Source organism: Hemitrygon akajei, chromosome 30 (genome assembly GCF_048418815.1).
Source record: "Hemitrygon akajei chromosome 30, sHemAka1.3, whole genome shotgun sequence".
NCBI classification, from domain to species: domain Eukaryota; kingdom Metazoa; phylum Chordata; class Chondrichthyes; order Myliobatiformes; family Dasyatidae; genus Hemitrygon; species Hemitrygon akajei.
In genome coordinates, this window is record NC_133153.1 from 30,362,181 (window position 1) to 30,376,537 (window position 14,357).

At 43.1% G+C, this 14,357-nt stretch overlaps 1 pseudogene; it reads right to left on the reverse strand.

Annotated features, from left to right (window-relative positions):
- Positions 1–7,966: 7,966 nt before the first annotated feature.
- LOC140718682 (UDP-glucuronosyltransferase 2A1 pseudogene) lies at positions 7,967–10,686 on the reverse strand (annotated as a pseudogene).
- Between the last annotated feature and the right edge of the window lie 3,671 nt (positions 10,687–14,357).

Sequence of the window (14,357 nt, forward strand, 5' to 3'; positions counted from 1 at the left end):
CTTTATAAATAAAAACATTTTAAAAATAGTACCATCAGACTTCAACGGACCTCTCTATCTTTGCTGGTAAGTGACCCAGTTACGGGGTTCGTAACAACTTGGGGATCTCGTCTCCGGGATTTGAAACTAAATTGGAGGGCCAGTGAATCGGGATTGTAAGTCCAAACTTGGATCTGGAACGCGGGTAGCCAGGCGGGAAACCAGCAAAGATGGACGTGGAGGAATTTATGGAAAACCCGACTCTGGGGGCGCTAGAGGCGGCCACCAAATCAGACTTGGTAAATTTGGCGAAGGGTTTAAGCCTCACAGAGGTGAGGTCATCAATGAAAAAGCGGGAGGTGCGAAGGGCCATAACTCAGTATTACATTGGGAAGAAGGTGTTTGCAGCGGAGGTACTGGAAAATATCCCTGAAAAGGTACCAGCTAGTGGGACGACTCAGTTGGAGTTGGAGAAATTAAGGTGGAAGCATGAAATTAAGTTAAAAGAGCTGGAAGCAGCGGAGAAGCAAAGAAAGCATGAACTTCAGCTAAAGGAGCTGGACGCAGCTGAGAAGGAGAAGGAAAGAGCTGAGAAGGAGAAGGAAAGGGCCGACAAGGAGAGGGAAAAGGCCGAGAAGGAGAGGGAGGCAGAGAGAGAGAGGAAACATGCCTTGGAGATGGAGAAGTTAAGGCAAGAGCCACGAAGTCAGGGGTCGGACAGAGAGGAGCGGTTTGATGTTAGTCGGGCGTTGAGGCTGGTACCCCCGTTCGAGGAGACGGATGTTGATAGTTATTTCTTGCATTTTGAAAAGGTGGCAGTGAATCAGCAGTGGCCCAGAGCACAGTGGGTGGCGTTGTTACAAAGTGTGTTACGAGGGAAGGCACAGCGGGCATATGCAGCGTTGCCCACGGAAGGGGAAGAGAATTATGACCAAGTAAAGGCGGCCATTCTCCGGGGTTACGAGCTAGTACCTGAAGCATATAGACAAAGGTTCAGAAATTTACGGAAAGGGTGGAATCAGACGTATACCGAGTTTGCCCATGAGAAGGGGGTGCTCTTGGACCATTGGTGCACCGCAGAAACAGTGGGCGAGAATCATGGGCGTCTCAGGGAGTTATTTTTGATTGAGGAATTTAAAGGTTGTGTTCCGGAGGAGATCAGAATGTATTTGAATGAGAAGCTGAATAAGTCCATCTCAGAAATTGCTAGGTTTGCAGATGAATATGCCCTAACCCACAAGACAAAGTTTCCCTCGAATAAAAGTACCCCGAGAGACCGTGGGAACGATCGAGAAAGTCCGCCGGCTGAGGCAGAGGTCCCGCCGGGAGCTAGTGGTAAGGTTGAGGGGGAAAGGCCAGGTGGCCAGAGATTTCCGGGCTTGACCTGTTTTAATTGTGGGAAGAGTGGGCATGTTGCGTCTTGGTGCTTTGCTCCAAGGAAGGAGCCAAAAAAAGGGAAAGCAGCGGTCCCTATCGGGTGTGCAGTGGTAATCAGTAAATCGACAAGAGAGCCCCGGGTAGACAGAGTACGAGAAGGGTCTGAGATTTGTCTGTCGCACGGAACTGTGTCTTTGAGGGAGGGGGACCCACCAATTCCCATATGCATCTGGAGTTCCCCAGGGTCTGAGCTCGAAGATGTGGTTAAACTTAAAGTGGAACTCGAAAATGGGAAGATAAATATGATTATTGAAGGAAACAGAAAATTTGTAGTTCCCAAATCGAATGAAGAAATTTTAAACCCTGCAGATCGCTTACAGATTAAGCCGGGAGATGCCGGGGCCCCCCACCCTATTGTTATTCCAGAATGGGGTGTGACGAGGCAGAATCTGAAATGCTGCTTGAACAAAGAGTTCGAATTCAAAACTAATAGCCTGAAGGGTCCTGAAGAGAAAACTAGCAACTTGCGTAAAATTAAAGAATGGGGTGGAAATTCAGAAGATGGTCTAAGTTTGGGACACGGTGTTGATAAAATAACCCCTATGAACGAGGCAGGCGGGAGTTTACCTCGCCAAACTACCCGAGTTCCTCCCGTAAGAACTCACCGAAAAAGAGACGACGGTTAATGAAGGGCGCCATTTTTAAATAGCCCAGCCGGTTGTACAGGATTTCAGCAAGGCATGTGAATAATAAAGACAAACCCCTTGGAAGCCTGCCTGGCTCCCCGTCAGGGATCACAACTCGTTAGATTTGTTAAATAAAAAATATAGGTGGTTATTAAGTTGAAGTCTGATGCTATAAGACTTTAGTAAGGTACAAGATGTTAAGCTAGTAAAGGAAGGGACACTGTAATCATTAACTGTTTAGATGCTGAATTAAATGTATAACTGTATGGCTCTGTAGTTAAAAGAAAAGCTTTTGTATTGTGTTAGATTCTAAAATCCTGTAAGACTCTGTACGAATCCGTTTTAACCGCTGGTAAAAAACGTTTTTAAGAGGGGAGGTGTTATGACCGCAGCCCCCTCCTTTGTGAGAATCACAAGAGCCCTAGTGGAGGGGGGGGTCAGTAGACCCAGGAAATGGGAGAGCGACGTGCTGGATGCCTCGTTCCCCCCGGAGATGCAAAATAACGCGACATTGGCCATTGTTTCTTGGAGGCACCTTTGTGGATTGGGGACTGGGCTACGTGCACACCCTCAGGCAATGTGGGCTGGAGATTGCATCACCCCATTCTGATTGACATCTACAACCCTGCAAGTCAAGATAAAAGAGGGGCTGCAGGGGGCAGAAGGAGACACCATCGCTCATCGCTCCCGTGATAACGGGAAGCTATTCGAAAGCCAAGTGCGTTCCATTTTCCCCTGGCCTGGGGAGCGGGTGGCTGATAACACCGAAAAGGACTTCGAACTAACAACGGAGAACCAACGTTTCGGATTCAACGGTTTTGCGTCCTAAACGACTGGGCAGGTTTCTTTTATCACAAAACCTCTCTCTCTCTCTCCAACCAGTGAAAACCCAGCAGTCCCCAAAGGCTAAAGCCTGCATGAACTTGAGAGACTTTTATATTTCCATCGGACAATATTTTTACCCCTAGACAAAATGATAGAGCTACTTCTTATTGATGATTATTACTATACCCGCGCTTTAGATTGAGTATTGACGACATATATTATCTGAATGTTTGTATTAACCTTACTTTTGTGCCCCTTTATAAATAAAAACTTTTAAAAATAGTACCATCAGACTTCAACGGACCTCTCTATCTTTGCTGGTAAGTGACCCAGTTACGGGGTTCGTAACACCGCTAATTTACTCCCCGTATGCATTGTATATAGTTCCTCCACCCATGCCACACGAGGTACCTGGAAGCATCTGTATTGTAAATATCATTTGCTGTCCCAGATAAAGATGCTCTTTTGGCCATCAAGTTGTCGAGTGGTTTTTTTGTAAAGTAGAAGTTACCACACTAACTCACGACTGCTGGTCCAGTTATAGCAACTGATAGGCCACATACAATTGACAAGCGCTCTTGAAGCTCCCTTTTTAAATAACCACCACTTACCTGCGAGGAATCCCTCTTGGTAAAGCTCTCTTGATGCCACTGGTAGGCCATGTGTGTCTTTTGGGAGCATCTAGTGAATTTCACTCATAGCTTCTACTTCATGCCAAAATTTGGCATCCCCACTCTCCTAAATGAGGAGAGCTCGGATGGAGTGCCTTGTATCTGTGAGGGATAAGGGTGGATGGATTGTGATCAGAAGCAGGCACTAGCTGGGGTCATCACGATTCCAATCCTACCATTGTCTGAACTCAATAGCTGCCAACCCAAGAGGTTAGATGTACAGTGCCTATAAAAAGTATTCACCACCCTCACCCCTTGGAAGTTTTCATGTTTTATTAGTTTGCAACATTGGATCACAGTGGATTTAATTTGGATTTTTTTTGACGCTGATCAACAGATAAAGATTCTTTTGTGTCAAAGTGAAAACAGATCTCCACAAAGTGATCCAAATTAATTACAAATATAAAACAAAAAATGATTACATAAGTATTCACTCCCTTCAGGTCAATATTTAGTAGATGCATCTTTGGCAGTAAGTACAACCTTCAGTCTGTGTGGATAGGCCTCGATCAGCTTTACACATCTGGACACTGCAGCTTTTCACCATTCTTATTTACAGAACTGCTCAAGCTGTGTCAGGTTGCATGGGGATCGTGAGTGAACAACCCTTTTCATGTCCAGCCACAATTTTCAATTGGATTGAGGTCTGGACTCTGATTTGGCCACTCCAGGACATTAACTTTGTTGTTTTTAAGCCATTCCTGTGTAGCTTTGGCTTTATGCTTGGGGTTATTGTCTTGCAGGAAAACAAATCTTCTCCCAAGTCGCAGTTCTCTTGCAGACTGCATCAGGTTTTCCTCCAGGATTTCCCTGTATTTTGCTGCATTCATTTTACCCTCTACCTTCACAAGTCTTCCAAGCCCTGCTGCAGTGATGCAGCCACCACCATAGCGATGGTGTGTTTTTGATGATGTGCGGTGTTTGGCTTATGCCAAACATGGTGTTTAGCCTGATGACCAAAAAGCTCAATTTTGATTTCATCTGCATAGAAACTTCTTCCAGCTGACTTCAGAGTCTCGCACATGCTTTCTGGCAAACCCTAGCCAACATTTTATGTGAGTTTTTTTTTTCAAAAGTGGCTTTCTCTTTGTCACTCCCCCATAAAGCTGCAACTGGTGAAGCACCCAGGCAACAGTTGTATGTGCAGTCTCTCCCATCTCAGCCACTGAAGCTTGTAACTTCTCCAGAGTTGTCATAGGCCACTTGGTGGCCTCCTTGCTTTTGAAGATGGCCTGCTATAGGCAGATTTACAGCTGTGCCATATTCTTTCCATTTATTGATGATTGACTTAACTGTACTCCAAGGGATACTCATTGATCTGTGCTTTTCAATAACGTTTTTGCGGAGATGCTTGGAGTGTTCTTTTGACTTCATGGTGTAGTTTTTGCCAGGATACTGACTCACCAGCAGCTGGACCTTCCAGGTACGAGTGTATTTTTACCACAATCAATTGAAACACCTTGACTGCGCACAAGTCTCCAAAAACAGATCTCCATTTAACTAATTATATGACTTTTGAAACCAATTGGCTGCACCAGTGATGATTTGGTGTATCGTATTACAAGGAGGTGAATACTTAAGCTATAAATTATTTTGTGTTTTATATTTTAATTTAGAACACTTTGTAGAGATCAGTTTTCACTTTGACACAGAAGGGTCTTTTTCTGTTGATCAGTGTCAAAAAAGCCAAATTAAATCCATTCTGATTTAATGTTGTAAAACAATAAAACTTCCGGGGGGGGGGGATGAATACTTTTTACAGGCACTGTATTTTCCTTACATACACTTTACTTTTACTTCTTCAGCACATCACTCTGACTTTGGGATAGGCTACCAACAACAGCTCACCAAAATTCTCTATCCTGGGCCAGTCTTTCAAGTTGTCCCCAAGTGTAGCCCATCTTTGAAGATACTTCCTCACCCAGGGATGAGGTCTTTAGAGCTTCTGTTAGTGTATCTGTAGGTCTGGGCTTTTATGGGACGGAGTTGCTAGTCCCATGTCCAACCATCATTTGAAGCTGGACTTGGGATGGTTACATGATGGAGTCACTTGTGTCTAAGTCTTCATTGTATCTGTCCCTTCTCCAGTTCTGTTCCTTCTGCACTATGTGCCCCTGACACCTTCTTCTCTACTGCAAATATTTCCATGTCATTTTCCAAATTAAGCAAAACACAAAGGAAGGAGGAAAGAAGAAGAGCATGCATATTAAACCTAGACAATACACGCAGTGGCCACTTTATTAAGTGCATGACTGGAACCTGGTATGGTCTTCTGCTGCTGTAGCCCATTTGCTTCAAGGTTCAATTTGAGGCATTGTCACCTTCCTGTCAGCTTGAACCAGTCTGGCCATTCTCAAGTTCATGTTGAAGTTTATTGACACCTGATTTTATATTTATACAACCAAACTAACCAATGACCCTCTGGATCACAGTGAATTCACCCAACCTATATCACACACGGCACAGAAACCAAGCAAAGATGTGTCGTTTGGTGGTAGGATCCCGTTAGAGGTGGCAGAAGTTGCATAGAACGATGTGTCTGATGCGGAAGTCCATGTGGTTGTAGTGACGACAAGAGGAACTCTGTCCCTGTTAAGGCGGTGGGAAGAAGAGGTGAGCATGGATGTCTTGGACATGATGCAATTGTGAATGAGGGCAGCATCAATGGTGAAGGAACGGAAACCCTGTTCGTTGAAGGAGGAGGACATCTCTGATGTAAATTATACTTACAATTGGAGCTCATGATAAATGGCAACTTTGCTGGGACAAAGAAATTCTCATGGATGGTCTAAAAGCTTCTGAGCACAGAGAACCCAGATACTGTACCTAAGATTAGAGTGAGGCTGAAATCTAGGGCCAACAGATATACTAATAATTGGTTAACAGAGCAAAAATGCCTTCAACCATGTTTGATGTGCTGGTCTGAAAGGCTCCTGATATCTCCACAATGCTGTACAATGCACAATGATCTCTATTTACAATGCTGTAAACTAATGACTGATGTCTGAAACCAACTTTAATGTAGGCCAATTAATATACCTAATTGCCTTATGTTAGACTGATACATTCAAGAGCATTTCATGACCTCATCAATTTATGAACTATAGCTCTCAAGTCAACTGTACTCTGCAGTTGTTTACAAAGGTATCCATGTATTTGGTATATTTTTATTTATTTAAAGGTACAGCACAGTAACAGGACCTTCTGGCCCAAGAAGGGTATGCTGCCCAATTACACCCCTGCAACCAATTAGCCTACTAACCCGTACATCTTTGAAATGTGGGAGGAAACCAGAGTGTCTGCCCATGGGGTCATTGGCAGAATGTACAAAACCCTTACAGATAGCAGCAGAATTGTACCTAGGTTGCCAGCATTGTAAATGCACTCTGCTAACTGTGTCACTGCCATGCTGTTATGTTGCTGCACCACCAAATTAATTTCAAACTGATTAAAGATTATAATTTACATTAGAGCAGATATTTACCGAAGGCCGTTTCACATTTGAATTAATATCTGCTACATCCAAATAACTTTAGTATTCCTGGATCCCTAACATGGGTTGTACATTGAGAGATATTAAATATGAATACAATTTTTCCTTGCAATATGATGTTTACTGAAAAGCTCTGAATACCAACCTTTCAGGAACAATGTGTGAAAGAATTAATCTCCAATTAGCTAAAAATCATGAAAACTATTTACATCTTAATAGCGCAACAGAATTGATGTTTAATTTTTTAATGTACAGCATATGAAATATTCAAATCTAAATTATAAAAGTGATTGTACATTATGTGAGTTATCAATCTGTGGGAATTCTGCAAATCCTGCTTTGCACGCAACCCTTCTGAAAATGAGACCATTGCATCTCAGCTGGAGTTTAAGACTCACATAACATCACCCAAGTTTAGTGTTCAGGAAATGTACCTAGGACGGAGAGTAGAAAGTTCATTTACTGACGTGGTGATTATAATTCTGAGATTCAGAGATTCCATCTCCAAGTGGACAGTCATTGGTTGAGAGTTACTTGCTAACTTGGACAAACTCATAAAAAAGCACACTCTCCAACAGCAGCGGGTACTGAAAAGAAACCAGACATCCCAGAATGAAAGAGAAATCAATTATGTTTACAGCAATCAAGAAATGGTTGAGCAAGTAATGGCTTGCTAGGCACAAAACAAAAAAGTTTTGATTACATAAACAAACATAACTTAGTTTTGAATATTTTTAGATAAGTATCTTCCTTTGTATAATTGATTCAAGCATTTATAAATTCCAATCAGATTTCTATACATAAACATCAATACCTGACTGAGGTTCCATGGATTAAGTGCAGAAATAATATTCCTGGAATAATTTCTAAGAAGTGAAAAGACCACTTTAATCAGCCTTTTGCTTTATTTTCTTCCGTGCAATGTGACAAAGTTTCTACAGTACTACAACCACCAGCACTGCAACCATGAGTAACATGGACAACAGTAAGACCATCATGTCCACACAATAGTAAACATACCAGGGCAGTCGGTAGGATTCAGAGCGCAAATGGCCTGCTCCTTGGTGTCGGGCAACGTACTCAATCCAGAAAATGGCTCGCTCCACTGGCGACTCTGGTAGGTCCCGGTGGAGGGCAGAGAGTTTCTTCATGTTGTCCCGGTAGAATGTGCCATTTATCACTTCATTCAGTACCTGCAATAGATCTGCTGAATGCATGTTTGCAACATTAAGCACCTTTGCTCCACCTCGAGATTCAAGTCGAAGTAAATTGTCAAACTGGTCTAAAATTAGAGGCATGCCAATCACTGGCACCCCATGGTAGATGGCCTCGTAAATGCCATTGGTACCACCATGAGAAATGAAGATTCGTGTATTGGGGTGTCCCAAAAGGTCGTTCTGAGGGATCCATTTTGTCAGCAATGTATTATTACCTACATTGGGAGGGCTTTCTCCATCATATCTCCAAACCAAGTCAGAGTTGCATCGTCGTCTTGGTGCCCGGTAAGCACCCGTGGGTCGGAGGCGGGGCGAGGTGGCGCAGACAAAGATGGCCGCCCCCATGCCTCGCACGCGGTGGGCAGGCAAGATGGCAACCCCAATGCCTCAGACGTGGCAGGCAGGCAAGATGGCGGTGACCAAGATGGCGACACCCATGCCTTGCACGCGGTGGGGAGGCAAGATGGCGACCCCCTTGCCTCGCATGCAGCGCTGCTCAACCCCACTCGTGGTTTGGACTTACAGGCCTTGGCGAAGTGGCCCTTCTTTCTGCAGCTGGAGCAGGTAGCTTCTCGGGCCGGGCAGTGTTTTCGGGGGTGCTTTTCGAGTCCGCAGAAGTAACACTGCGCGGACTTGTGACTGGCAGCAGCCACGGTCGATTCGCCGGCGGGTTGCGGGGATTTCACGGACTCGCGACTGGCAGGATCACGACACCAACCTCCAACAATTTTTCCAAGCGGCCAAGCTTTTAACCTTACCTATAACAGGGACAAGTGTGTGTTCGGAACCACCCAACTTGCTCCAAGATGGCGGCGCGTCGCAGCTTGCAGCGGCCACTCAGGAACTGATTATCTGTTATTTGTGAAGTGGGGTGCCGTGCGCAATCATAATCAATTGAAAACAGACGTGGGAGCACAGAGGAACATCAGGAAATCTCGAGGAAGACCTTCTTCATTGCTGCTGCTTCTGTGAAGTCCAGGACTCTGCTGGGAAGAACAGGCCCCCAGTCCTCGGGGTCATGTTGCTGATGGCCGTTGGCAGGGCTGTCTTAATACGCTCGGCAGAGGATGCTGCTCGGAGAAGCTGTGCCGGAGGGGATGGTCGTCGGCTCGGAGGTTCGACGGATTCGGAGTCCACTGCGGTCAGGTCACTTTCGGAGTGTGCTGCGTCTGCAAGGCTGAGTCGGGCGGCGCCATGGAAGTCCATAGTGGGGGTATTCCCTTCTGCTGCCGGCATGGGATGGCGAGTCTGTCGGGACCCTGGGGACTTGTGGAAACTGTGGTGATTTCTTTTGAACTTACAGTCCTTTAACATCTTGGACTATTTTTACTGTGCCTATGGTCTGTTTTTTATCAATTATGTTATTGTTTGCACTGTTGTAACTATATGTTGTAACTATGTGGTTTTCTGCAGGTCTTGTAGCTTTAGTTTTTGGTCTTGATTGTCTGGTGGATTTGGAGCTCCTTTCTGGGGAACGCGCTAAGACAGTAGCACGATATTAATACGCAGCAGCCTCTCCGGACTCTGGATTGGGGATTGCCAAACGTTATGTGAATTTTCTAGTGTAGTCTGTTCTGTCATATGCTTTTGTGATATCATTCTGGAGGAACGTTGTCTCATTTTTTAACTGCATTGCATTTGTGGTTTCTAAATGACAATAAACTGAATCTGAATCTGAAATCACCTTCTAGGGTACTTGAGCAAACGCCTCAGCGATTTCCATTGTAATCTGTTTTGGCAAGGAATTGATAACAGATCCTAATGACATCACAATAAGTCCATGCTTACCTGAGCTTTGAACAAACTCTTCAAACTCTGCCGCTAGTGGTCGGGCTGGTTTACACTGGAAGCCTCCAATGTAGACAATATTTGGCATGGTCGGTCTTTGGAATTCAAATACAAAATCTACTCTCATCAGCCACACATCAGCCCTCTGCAGAATTGTCTTGATATCTGTGTCTGGTCCCAAATATCGATGACAGAGCTCATTGTAGCTGCGATAAATGGTAAGCTCTAAAAGGGATAGATGGATGAGACTTAGGATGAAGTTTTGTGTTCTTTGAAGAAAGGACATTTTGTCTGTCAGGTATGAGCCAGCGACTGGGACATAAGAAAGAGGGAATGGGGCAAAGAGAAAGTGAGCCTCACCTGAGTCTAAAGTTCGAACATTATACACCCAGGGAAGTTTTAAATAATAAGCAAGCATTGATCCAACAGCAAAAAAGGGGGTCTGTAAGGACCAGGTCAAAGTTTGTCTTTTCAAGTTGGCTTAGCAATGTTTTGTTTTGAAAAATTTCACTGGTAAACCAATGTATCACCTTATGACAATTCTGCATAAATTGTAGAATTTCAGACTGGAACTCAATATTGTCTGTGAAGCTCCACCCATCCTGCCCAAGCTGAGGTGCTTTTTGAAGACTTAATCCAATTACATCCATCATCTCAGTGTTTTTCATTGGAACTGCAATAAATTGATATAGATCGGGCCTTACTGTGATGTACCAATTTTTCTCAAGATAAATCACTGTGAAGTTGTGTCCACGAGGTTTCAGTTACTCCAAGAGAATTCTCATGTTGATCCAATGACTTCCATCGACAGGTACAACTAATATATTAGCTGACTGAGTGATGGGACAAATCAAACTGATGATAATACCAAAGACAAATGTGATAAGTGCTCGGCTTTTCCATCCAGAAACTTCCATATTAAAAAGAATATCCAAAACCTGTTCAAGGATTGAAAAGAAATACTGTTAACAAAACATCAATTTGTTATTCAATAGTTATAGTGTTTTATCTGGACATCATAACCAATTAGGCTTGTGGTTCGATTGAGTTTATATAAGTATTCTTATGCCATGGAAGTGGTGTTGTGAACCCTTTGGATCAGTGGGTGGCCCCAGGCCTATACCCTGCACTTCACCTGAATATCGATAATTTATCAAATACTGGTCTCTTTTACCTGTTAATTTCTCCCTGAAGACTTTTTTGTGCTGTTTATTGATAACTGCAGGTTTCTTGTGTGACCTTATGCTATTTAAGTTAAAAGTGCTGATTACTCGTTGTTCAGTCTTGATGTTCGTTCTGAGTGGCCAGTGTATCTTGGCTGATTCTTCTGTGCCTGGTTTTGTTCACCTGAGTTCATTGTTACAAGTAGATTGCATTCCTTGATTGTCAGCTACAAATGCAACATATCTTTAATGACACAAGAGATTCTGCAGATGCTGGAAAGCCAAAGCAACACGCACAAAATGCTTGGCAAACTCAGCAGGTCAGGTGCATCTATGGCAATGAATAAACAGTGGATGTGTCCGGCTGAGACCCTTCTTCAGGACTGGCAATGAAGGGGGAAGATGCCAAAGTAAAAAGGTAGGCGGAGCTACTTAGAACCTACACTAGAAGAGCAACTTTGTGCTTTACAATGGAGGGGAATGACTCGAGAAGAAATTAGTTTCCATTTTATCATACACCTAATTTCAAACGTTTATAAGTTTTACAAGCTTCTTCATGATTGCTTCTCTAAGGTATTCATATAGATCGGGCCTTTCTATCAGGGGTTGGGGGGGGGGGGTGGGATACATACGAATTCCTTAGAGAGGACACTGAGATTGAACTCCTACCTCCAATGCCCTGAGCTGCAATACTAGCCAGATGTGTAGGAAAGAAAGGAATCTGATTGGAGAGGAGAATGGACCATAGGAGAAAGGGAAGGGGGGGTACTGGGGTGGAGTGGGGCTGATAGGTGGGTGAGAAGAGGTTAGAGGCCAGAGTGTGGAATAGAAGAAGAGGAGAGTGGGTGGGAAAATCACAGATACTCATACCATCATTTTCAGGGCTACCCTGATGGAATATAAGGTGTTGCTCCTCCATGCTTAGGGTGGCCTCATCTTGGCACAAGAGGAGGCTACAAACCAACACATCAGAATGTGTTACGTACTTGTGACATGTGACAGTGGTACCCTTGTCACGTGACTGGGATTGAAGTTATACTGGACTAGAGGTAATGGTCTTGTGATGGTGGAGTGACATCATTTTCCCACCAGTAGAGGTCAAGTGACAGGTTTTTTTTTACAGGGTATAAAAGGAGGACCCCTCCCTGTGAGGAGGGGCAGTTCATGGCTGGATTTGCCATGTTGACTTCATGCCACTGCGTGATTTAATATGACGCAGTTTAGTTGAAATATGAAGTTTTATCTAATGCCTAAAGTTTAAAAGGTCATTGCCAGCAGTTTCTTTACAATACTGCTAGTTGAGAATCAGTGGAGAGTGAAGATAGGAGTTCGGGAGTTAAAGATCGACGAGAATCGATTTCGACAGCGAAACGGGTTCGACCTTGTTTGATCCTCATTCGGAAGGATTTCGTTGACTGTTCTCGTGTTAATCCCTGGGAAATACCAGAAAGGATTGAGAATAGTGTTGTGAAGGAAAGGTCAGTGCCTTTAAGCCGTTTTGTTTCGTAAAATTTTTCGTGGAAAAAGTTCGACTTTGGGAACGGAAACAAAATGACGTGAAAGAGAATTTAAATCGTCTTAAAAAAGTCTCTCCTTTTAAATGGACTGTGAGCATTTTGAACTTTTGACAATACTACTTTAAAGAACTGTTCTTGCAACATCGCTTTAAGGACTGTAAGCTTCATTGCTTTAAGAACTGTTTAAGCTGCCGCACAGCAGTTGATTTCCGGATACGTTAGTGATTTGTTTACTTTTGGGGGGTTTGTTTTCAGTGTTTAATAAACGTGTTATTTGTTATAAAAACCCTTGCCTAACTCATATATTTATTGTTGCCTGAATCCGTAACATAAATATGGGGGCTCATCCGGGATTGGATAATTTGAGTTTAAATGCTTGTTGAATTTTGGATCGGTGTCTTGGAAACGGGGAATACTCGATTCTTTTGTTTGATTAGCTTGTGAGTGGTATTCAGCAACAATGAATATTGATGAGTTTCTGGCTTCGCCAGGCGCATAGTTGTTAGCGAAGGCGAAAAAAACTGAGGTGACTGAGATAGCTAGTAAATTGCTACTTAAAGGTATTTTGCAGACTACATCAAAGGCTGTAATACAGAGAAAAATCGTGTCACACTTTGTGGATTCGGGTGTTTTTGATGAATCAATTTTAGAGTCGTTTCCAATAAGTAATATAGAGATGCAGTTGCAAATCGAACAAATGAAGTTGGAGCGTTGTAGGTTACAAGCTGATCAAAAGAAGAGAGAATTTGATTATGCAATGGAGGAATTAAGGTCTGGGAATCAGTCTTCTGGTTCTAGAAAGCCGTTTGTTGCTAGTCAAGAAATTAAATTGGTCCCTCCATTTAGTGAAACAGAAGTGGAAAGATATTTCCAACATTTTGAAACTATTGCTCGGATGTCAGAGTGGCCAAAAGATAAATGGTCAGTGTTGTTACAGAGTGTAATTAAAGGCAAAGCACAATGAGTTTACACAGCTTTAACTGCTGCGCAAGCACTTGATTATGATATTGTGAAAATGCATATTCTAAAATCATACGAATTAGTCCCAGAAGTGTATAGAGAAAGATTCAGAAGTTTGAAAAAGTCTGTGGAAAAGACTTATGTGGAATTTGCCTATGATAAAGCTATGTGTTTTGAGAGATGGGTTTCTTCTAAAAATGTAAATGGGAACTATGATACATTGGGAGAGCTGATTTTAATGGAGGAATTTAAAAGAAGCATTCCTGTTGAAGTAAGGACCTACTTAAATGAGAGGGATACTGATAAATTGCAGGACTGTGCTAGATTAGCTGATGAGTATGTTTTAATCCATAAGAATAAATTCCCTCAGGGCAGAATTTTTAAGAGGAAAATTAACATGGAGACTCAAGGTAAATCAGAAATTAAATCAGATGTTAATGAGAAAGGTAAGGAGGAAGGGAAACCTGTGAAGGAAAGACAGTTTGGTCTTATTTGTAACTATTGTAAGAAACCTGGCCATGTAATAGCTAACTGTTTCAGATTGAAAAAGAAAGAGAAGGAAGCAGTTCCAGATGCTTGTGTGCAACATACGGAAGCACCTCTAAAGTTACAGGGTTTGATAAACACAAATGAGGCTTTGTTAGAGTCTGACCTAGTTAAAAAGGGATATGATCATTTTAT